Here is an 8,306-nt window from a genome sequence, read left to right as displayed (position 1 = left end):
AAAGAAAATGGCGTGTCTAGTTAAAATTGAAATTGGGAGTTATATTGTGAATGAATGTGCATTGCAACTACTTTTCCATTTGATCTGGAATGAATAGATTTTTGTATTTTTCTCGATTCTAGGAAATTTTGTGATTATGGACTGGTTTTGTATGTGACGATTCCACGTGAAATACATGAGATGTAATAAGCTAGGGAGAAGCATGTTGACATCTGCAAATGTGTTTCTGTTTCTGTCATTGAATATTTGAAATCATAATGTGGGAAAAATATGAAGTCTTTCAGTTGCAATTATCAAAAAGACGCTATGGAATTTAATGCTTATTTCATTTTGAGTACAGTAAGGAGGATGCAGTTGCACTTATCATCAAAATTACAGCACAGTTTCAAAATGTGTAATCCAGATTGAAAACCTATGACATGGACCTATGACATGGCTCATGTAATTCGGATTTGTAGAATGAATAAAATACATTTTGATTAAATTCAGGATGTAAAACTGTATATTTTATTTTGCCATTCTTATCACCAGCTAAAGAAGAGAGTATATGACTTGTTCACTTGTATGTTATTTGTAAGGACCTATCTTGCATCTGTAATATAATGTAGCTAGCCTAAATCCATAACATTGTATCAACGTGGAATGTGCCAAAGCAGCTGGTATGTGGCAGTCCACAAAACATCTGTTTTAGTTCATTCAGAAACAAATTTAAACAAACACAACGTAAAGAGTCTCTTGCGCGAGTATACATGATTTGTGTACAAATCAAAAGTGCTGGCGTCTGTGTCCGTTGCTTGTTTACAATATAAAGTAGTTCCTTTATGAATGTGAATGATATATGTGTATTGTCGCGCAAGTTCAGTATCAGGTAATAATGAACGATTCTGACAATGTAAACAGGGAAAAAAGTGAGCATATAATAATGTACATTATAATTATTATACTACTTATGTTCGTTCCCTTTGTTCAAGCACACTCAGTCTATATAATAGTCTGGTTCCATGGCAACATTACAGATGCTGAATGTGGAAAAATTCCAAGTATATATATATATATATATATATATATATATATATATATATATATATATATATATATCACAAACTGCCTTAAAGTGCCTTTTCATACTTGGAATTTGTCCACATTCAGTATCTATATATATATATATATATATATATATATATATATATACCAAGCATGGTTGTAATGTTTTGATCAATGTTTCTCTCAAAACACAAATTTTAGACAGAAAAAGAACATAGTGATAGCTACCACATCCCTCTCCCAGATCCAAACCATTGTTCATATAACATTAAAGTTTATGACAATTTGTGAAGTGACTGGAAAGCCTTGACTCCTCCTGGATAGGACATGAGGCTTAAGAGTCACAAAATTATTCAAAACTTTTCCAGAAATTGAGGTTCTGTGTTATTTTGCATATGTTGGCTTTTTGAAAAAGATATAGATTAACAAAAGGAAGAAAAGTGACCTTGTATAGTTGTATTTACTTGAATGTTTTTTATAACCTTTCAGAAAAAGACAAGTTCAGTATGAATTTTTGAAAATTGTAGAAGCTATTCAGATTTTCTCATGGATAATGCAGTATGTTATGGTCTTTATTTTAATTCATAAAACATGCATATTGTTTTGTGTACAATTGTTCCAAACATAACCATAAGACAGATGCTGACAAAGAAATTCAGTCTGAGGAAGAAACTTGAGTGAAACTGGAACCAGCCCATTGCTGGTTAACCTCTCAGTGGATGCACTTTATACACACTTGTATAGCCTATCATTACATTTGATTGGCCAGCATGGCCTATCCATTCAACCATGTATTAGAATCAAGCCATATGCTTACATTACAATTCATATTTTAGAAGTGGAAGTAGCTATTTAACAGACATGCCATTAGCAATCTTTGCTTATTCATTAGTTGCTGCACAATTTGGAAGCATTTTCAGAAGAGTAACTAGATCGTAAAAGTGTAACAACAGTAAAACGGTATTCTTTTGCAGGACTGTAAACACTTAGATATTGAAACTACAAGTTATGTTGCCAAACATTTGGAAAAGCATTCATGGAGGATATCTTTGGATGTGGGTTTATTGAATTCTTTTGCTTTCTTTTACCACTTACCGAGCACTGTCCCAGAATGTTATCAATAAAAGAAAATTTCAACCTAGAAGTTTTACGAATACAAATATTTGTTACTGTAAATCACTCATATTGAGTGAGCAAAAAAGTATAGAAAATTTAGCAAGCAATCAAGCAAAATTTGGCTAAATTTTGTTGCATAGAATCTAGAAAATGCTAGACAGTTGTGGACATTGTAACTGGTTCAGTGAGTAGTAGCCACCATTAACAAGAATAATATTTTATTAACAGTGGCTATTTATGTACGGGAGGAGGGGATAAAGGCATTTAAAACACACAAAGGCTATTGGTTACATCGTGCTAAGGATAACTAGTAGCACATCTGAGATTCTATCTGTTGAAACTCAACAGTTGTAAGTAGGTCAACTAGCACTCTTAAAACATATTGCCATCACAAGTTCTCATGCTTTACATGAAAAATGAACATAGTGATTGCTCTTGTAAAATGTGGATTATCATGATTGCATTTAGCTCTACTTGTCATAGACCAAGAGAGTTTATGAGATAATGTCTTTAGTCCAACCATTAGCACAATTTGTTATTGCTGCTCCTCCTAAACTACATGCCATGAAGCACAACTCTTACATGGATGTTCATGGTTTAGTTGATACTAAGTGAAAATGGTGCCCATTAGACACCCAATATGGTCAATATGGTGACCCACTTGAAGCTTCTGTTACAACTCCTCCTGAATTGATGGTCATATCAACATGGTTTTTCACTAAAAGATCCCCTATGGTGTCTAGTTGGTCCAAATTGACCATCACGGCAGCCATCTTTAAAATATTATTGCTACTCTTCCAGAAGGGAAAGCCATTTTGACGTGAGGTTTCCACCATAAGACTTCTTATGATGTCCGCTGCTTTAGCTCTCTTGAAGATATTTATGGTGACGCTCTGTAGTTTCAAAATTAATAAAAGGTTATATTTTTAAAGAAAAAGAATTTCCCCCGTTTTCCTCACTGATTATACTGGCTATTTAAAAAAAGTTCTTGTGTATCATAGGCATTGTTTACAGAACGTTTAACTATCTTTGTTTTGGTGTATGGTTGATGTGTCAGATGGTTTACAGAGTATACAACTTGTACTTACTGTGCATATACCAAAACACTGCTAGCTCCATTTGGTCAGACCGATCCGGTTTCCTAGTGGTTAGAGCGTCTGCCTTGGATGCGTTAGAATGCGGGTTCAAACCCCGGCCAAGTCATATCAAAGACTTATAAAAATGTTACGAACAGTTGCCTCGCCGGGTGCTCAGCATTAAGAGGTTAGTGTTATGACTGTTCGGCCTGATGTCGGAATAATGTGAATAGGTGGGACGTCATGCAGCATGATGTCCCAGTGCTAGACATCACTATAAACTGCCACACTGCAATCATCGTAGCAATTTCACTAGAAAATTGTTAAAGCTGCGTTAAAACTCCAAAATCACACACAGACACGCATTTTGTCATTTCTGCTTCCTGGACTAAAGAGGTAAAGTGTAATGAAAGAGTTGATAACTCTGTTTACATTATATATATATATATATATATATATATATATATATATATATATATATATATATATATATATATATAATTGCACTTTCAGAAGCTGGTATTGTCTAGTTTTCCCTATTTTAGTAACTGCTAAACATAGCGTGCTTTAGACTAATTCAGGCCAATTTTTGTACACATGTGAGCAGTCATTTTGGTTAGTACGGTCATTTTTATATTTTTCATCACTACTCTTTAATCTTTGGTCGTATATTCATAGGGCTTTTACCAGAAGATATATTGTGATGTCAGGTTGGTCAAAAAAAAATCGTATACCTACTTCAGAATTTATGTTCATATTGAGTTTTCTTAGGAAGATATCTGATGGTGTGTAGTTAGCCCAAAATAAAAATACTTATGATCTTACATTCAATATGACTGCCATAATGTACGTCTTGAAAGATCTTGTTATCCATATTTCTCCCAGATTGCTTGTCATATTGACACTGCCTACACTTAAAGACTGCTTAGATGACTGTTGGATCCCATATGGAAATGGAAGTCATATCATAATGAAGTTTTTAACAAAAGATTTTCTTCGAGTTGTTCCAAAATTACAGTGATGCCGATCTGACATCAAATATGGCCACCAAGTCTGCCATGTTGAAAATCTTGCTGTCACTACTTCTTGTAAATGGAAAGCAATTTTGACTTCGGGTGTTCACCAGATGAGTTATTATGAGTATAATTGGTTTTCAATGAAAATGATACTAATTGACAAGCAATATGGTTTACCATGGTCGCCATCTTAAAAATATTGCTATCACTAGCTTTCCCAAATAAATGGCTCATTAAAACAGAGCTTTCATAAAAGACTTAGAAAGATGTCTACCAGGACCAAAATTAAAATCATGCTCACTTTACATCCAATATGTCCACCACAGGAGCTAAATTATAAATCGTTCTATCACTGAATACTATCAGTGATAGTTTCAAGGCTCGTCAGTTAAATATAAGAAATTGCCTTCTCTTGAATTTCGGGAAATTCTTTTTGGCCAGTAGAGCGTTAGTCCCTTCGAGGTACTCTTTCAAAAATTGGAAATGTTGACAATATGCTGTGTTAAATATGGTTAATTTCCGTGCTTTCCTTGAAATATGGCAGCACATTAATTCCAGGTTAAATGCTGTCTCGATAGATCGAACGCAAAAAAACACAAAACTCACAACAAAAAAAAACATTCAACAAACATATTGTTATGCTGATAGTTTGATAAATAATTTCCCGTATTGAGATAGTTACGTAATATTAATAGTATGTATACGTCGGTAGAAATATAAAAGCTTTTAAACCTCTGTTTACTTTTGGCTCGAGTGATAATATAGATCTGTAGGAGCGGTTCGTTGCGTACCTTTTGCATACAGATCAAATTCATTTTCAATCATACACGATTCAGGTAGAATACTACTGAGGTCGGCAGGAACATTCATGAAGATTAACTTTTGATATATGGGTTTTACTCTATAGTGCATTCTCATTAATCGTGAAAAGGGACCAAATATATTCAGCCCAAGAAAATATCGAAGCGGACAAAACTTTGATTGGTGATCAATCAGGAAGACAAACCTGTATGGTAAGATGAATTTTGGTCTCTTTTTTTCTAGAGATAAAATATTTGTTTGCTACAATATCAAATGGGTTTTAATGTTTGCATTTGCAAATGAAATCCTGAAAAGACTAAAGTTGGGAATCATGCGTCAATTCAGTATATTAAGTTTTGTTAGGTGACCTCTTTTAATACCGCTAGTTAATATTTATATAATGTCACCGTATCACGCGATTTGGAATTGACGAGCTGTGGATAATGAGAGCATAGCATGACTAGTTATAGAAAATGATCGGCATTTATTGAAGTACGTACAAATACGTTTAAGGTCTCGTACATTCTCACACCACTATAATAATGTTGTTTAATAATTATTCTGACAAGTCACTGAGATGCAAACTTCGTTATAGCTTGCTGAGGTTACAGCCCTATATTTTTCTTACTATATTAATCGTATCTGAGACTTACGAGTTAGGATTAAATAGACATTTTAAGTTGAATTCCCAAATGACAGAAAATGTCATGTCTACTATAATATACAGCCAGCCAGCCATTTTCTTCTAGTTTCGAAATCCTTTCGAGGTGATAAAATTACTATGCTGAACCATGAAGCCTCGATGGGTCTTTATAAGATTGCCAAGAGCGTCATCGGTTGTATCGACATTAATCGAATATAAAAGGTTCAGAACGGTAGGTTTTCTAGGTCATTTCGCATTAAGAACGGATATTACATGCCAGCTGGGAGTGATCGGCAACCCCGCTGAAAAGATACAGCTAACATAATCCCAGCTAGCTTACACCAACTCGTTCACTTTCAGTGGTCGCAGTTTATCACTCACTTTGAATATTAGCGACGAGCTAAATCGATTCTCTTCGCACTGAAGATAATCATTAAAAAGTGTTCTCTCAGAAAATTCTGATATATGGCATCGTGTTTTAATTGGTTTTTGGACCGAGGAATTTTGCTGACGATAGACGATAAAGCAGAGAGAGAGAGAGTGCACGGGGATCACCCTTGACAATTGGAATGAAAAAAATATATAAAAATCATTAGCTAATCCTATTTCCAATCTATCAATATTCACGTGAACATCTCAGTGGATTTTATACAGCGCCGTTTAATCGATTACGGATATAATATCTTTTAAAATACCACAAGCTCACCGACGGGCAGCACAATCAAATTCCTCGAGCAACAATCCTGACAGTTATTGTCAATGCAACAGCAAGTACCATAGCTAACAGTTTGAAATGTATCATCCCTGTTACAGTCTTTTAAGGTCTTATGTTCCCATTTTAGTCATTTACACCATGCATCTGTGTTAATTATATGGCTTATCCCAATAGAAAATACGTTTCTTGATGGGAATTGTGGGGGTCCCTTTAGACCTGCCCCCACTCCCTCCTGTTTCTGCAAAACTCGTGTACACTTTCAAAAGATAGACTGATGGCCTAAAGTACATAAATGTCCTAAATTATTTGCTAACAGCAAACTCATAAACATTTTCAAAAAACATTATTTTGTTCGGAAAAGGTTAGAAAATGACCCAAATGAAAATCAGTGCTAATTGTTAGCAAATTTAAATTAGCCTTTACCCAACATCTATTATCCCAATGCTAGATATTTCTTATTTTATGTCAACAAAATAGAAGATGAAAACCATTTCTCTTGCCTTTGTTCTAAGTATGAGAACATTGCAAAAATTCAATTTTATAATTTAGAGCAAATTTACCATGGCATTAATAGGGACGTAGATCAGTTATGTTTCCTTTACAATCTGACACCTTTAGTTTCTAGTTATTGGTATGACATAACGGAAAGAAAGACATAAAAAAATAGGTGTAAAATGAGAATGTGCGGGCCATAATTCATTGGTAAACATAAAAGCTACTCTCCAAGAGACATGATTTGTTATTCAGTTACTTTGGCTTGCTTACAAATATATGATACAGATGGATGTATATGTTTGTATTATAAAGGATGAGTGGATGACAGAAAAGAGATCGAGATTTGAATGATGGCCATTTTGTAAAAGATATTTAATAATACATTATGTTATGATTGTCATATCCTTTTGCTTTACGAAAAGCAAGGCATTATTGTATCTTATCTTACCCGGTCTGTATTGAAACCTTAATGGTCACTGACATTACGGGTAAATAAGCTAAACAATCTGAATTGTTCATCCGGCAGTTTACATATATAGATGATTTGTATCAATATATATATATATATATATATATATATATATATATAGGGCCGGCGCTACCATATAGGCAAACTAGGCAGCCGCCTAGGGCGCTGATTTCGTTGGGCGCATTTTTTTATAAAAATTATTGTTTATAAATATTGAAATTGATATTTTCCGGGGGGGTGGGGGGGAGGCGCCAGAATCTAACCTTGCCTAGGGCGCCAGATAGTCTGGCCGGGTCTGGCGCCGGCCATATATATATATATATTATATATATATATATATATATATATATATATATATATATATATATATATATATATATATATAAGCAGACAATGGTCAGTGCAATGGTGGTTTTTAATGAGCTGTCTGTATAATCAACCATTATACGACTTTATACTAAGAAAATATATGGCACGCTTTTTCCCCTCTATCTGAAGATCAATGCCAGCTAGGTTGAAATTTCCACCTGAAAGTTATCAGTAATTTGTAATGTAAACCAATTTTCATATGTGCTTGTAATGTGTTTTCTGTTTTGCAGTTGTCTTTCATAATGACTCAGAGATAGTCTCTAGTGCTCATTTTATCTAAAACTGGTTTTCCTCTTGGTTTTCAGAAAGTTTAAATGTAGCTTAACCAATTCCAAACACATACGATTCCTGGCTTGATCAAGTGCTTATAATATGACAGCTAATCAATATGTGGTTAGTAAAGCGAAATATATGTCCGAGAGTAGAAAAGTAATGGTTGACTCAGATGGCGTTGTTGGTGGTATACCTGTAATCGTTTAAACGCACCTGGATGTCTTTCATAAAATCCGTCACGAAAATGTTGTGATTGATACCCGAAATAATTATACTGGTCGTTTGTTTA

Source organism: Sinohyriopsis cumingii, chromosome 8 (genome assembly GCF_028554795.1).
Source record: "Sinohyriopsis cumingii isolate HCF-2022 chromosome 8, ASM2855479v2, whole genome shotgun sequence".
Classification (NCBI taxonomy): Eukaryota; Metazoa; Mollusca; class Bivalvia; order Unionida; family Unionidae; genus Sinohyriopsis; species Sinohyriopsis cumingii.
Note: the sequence above shows the minus strand (reverse complement) of the source record.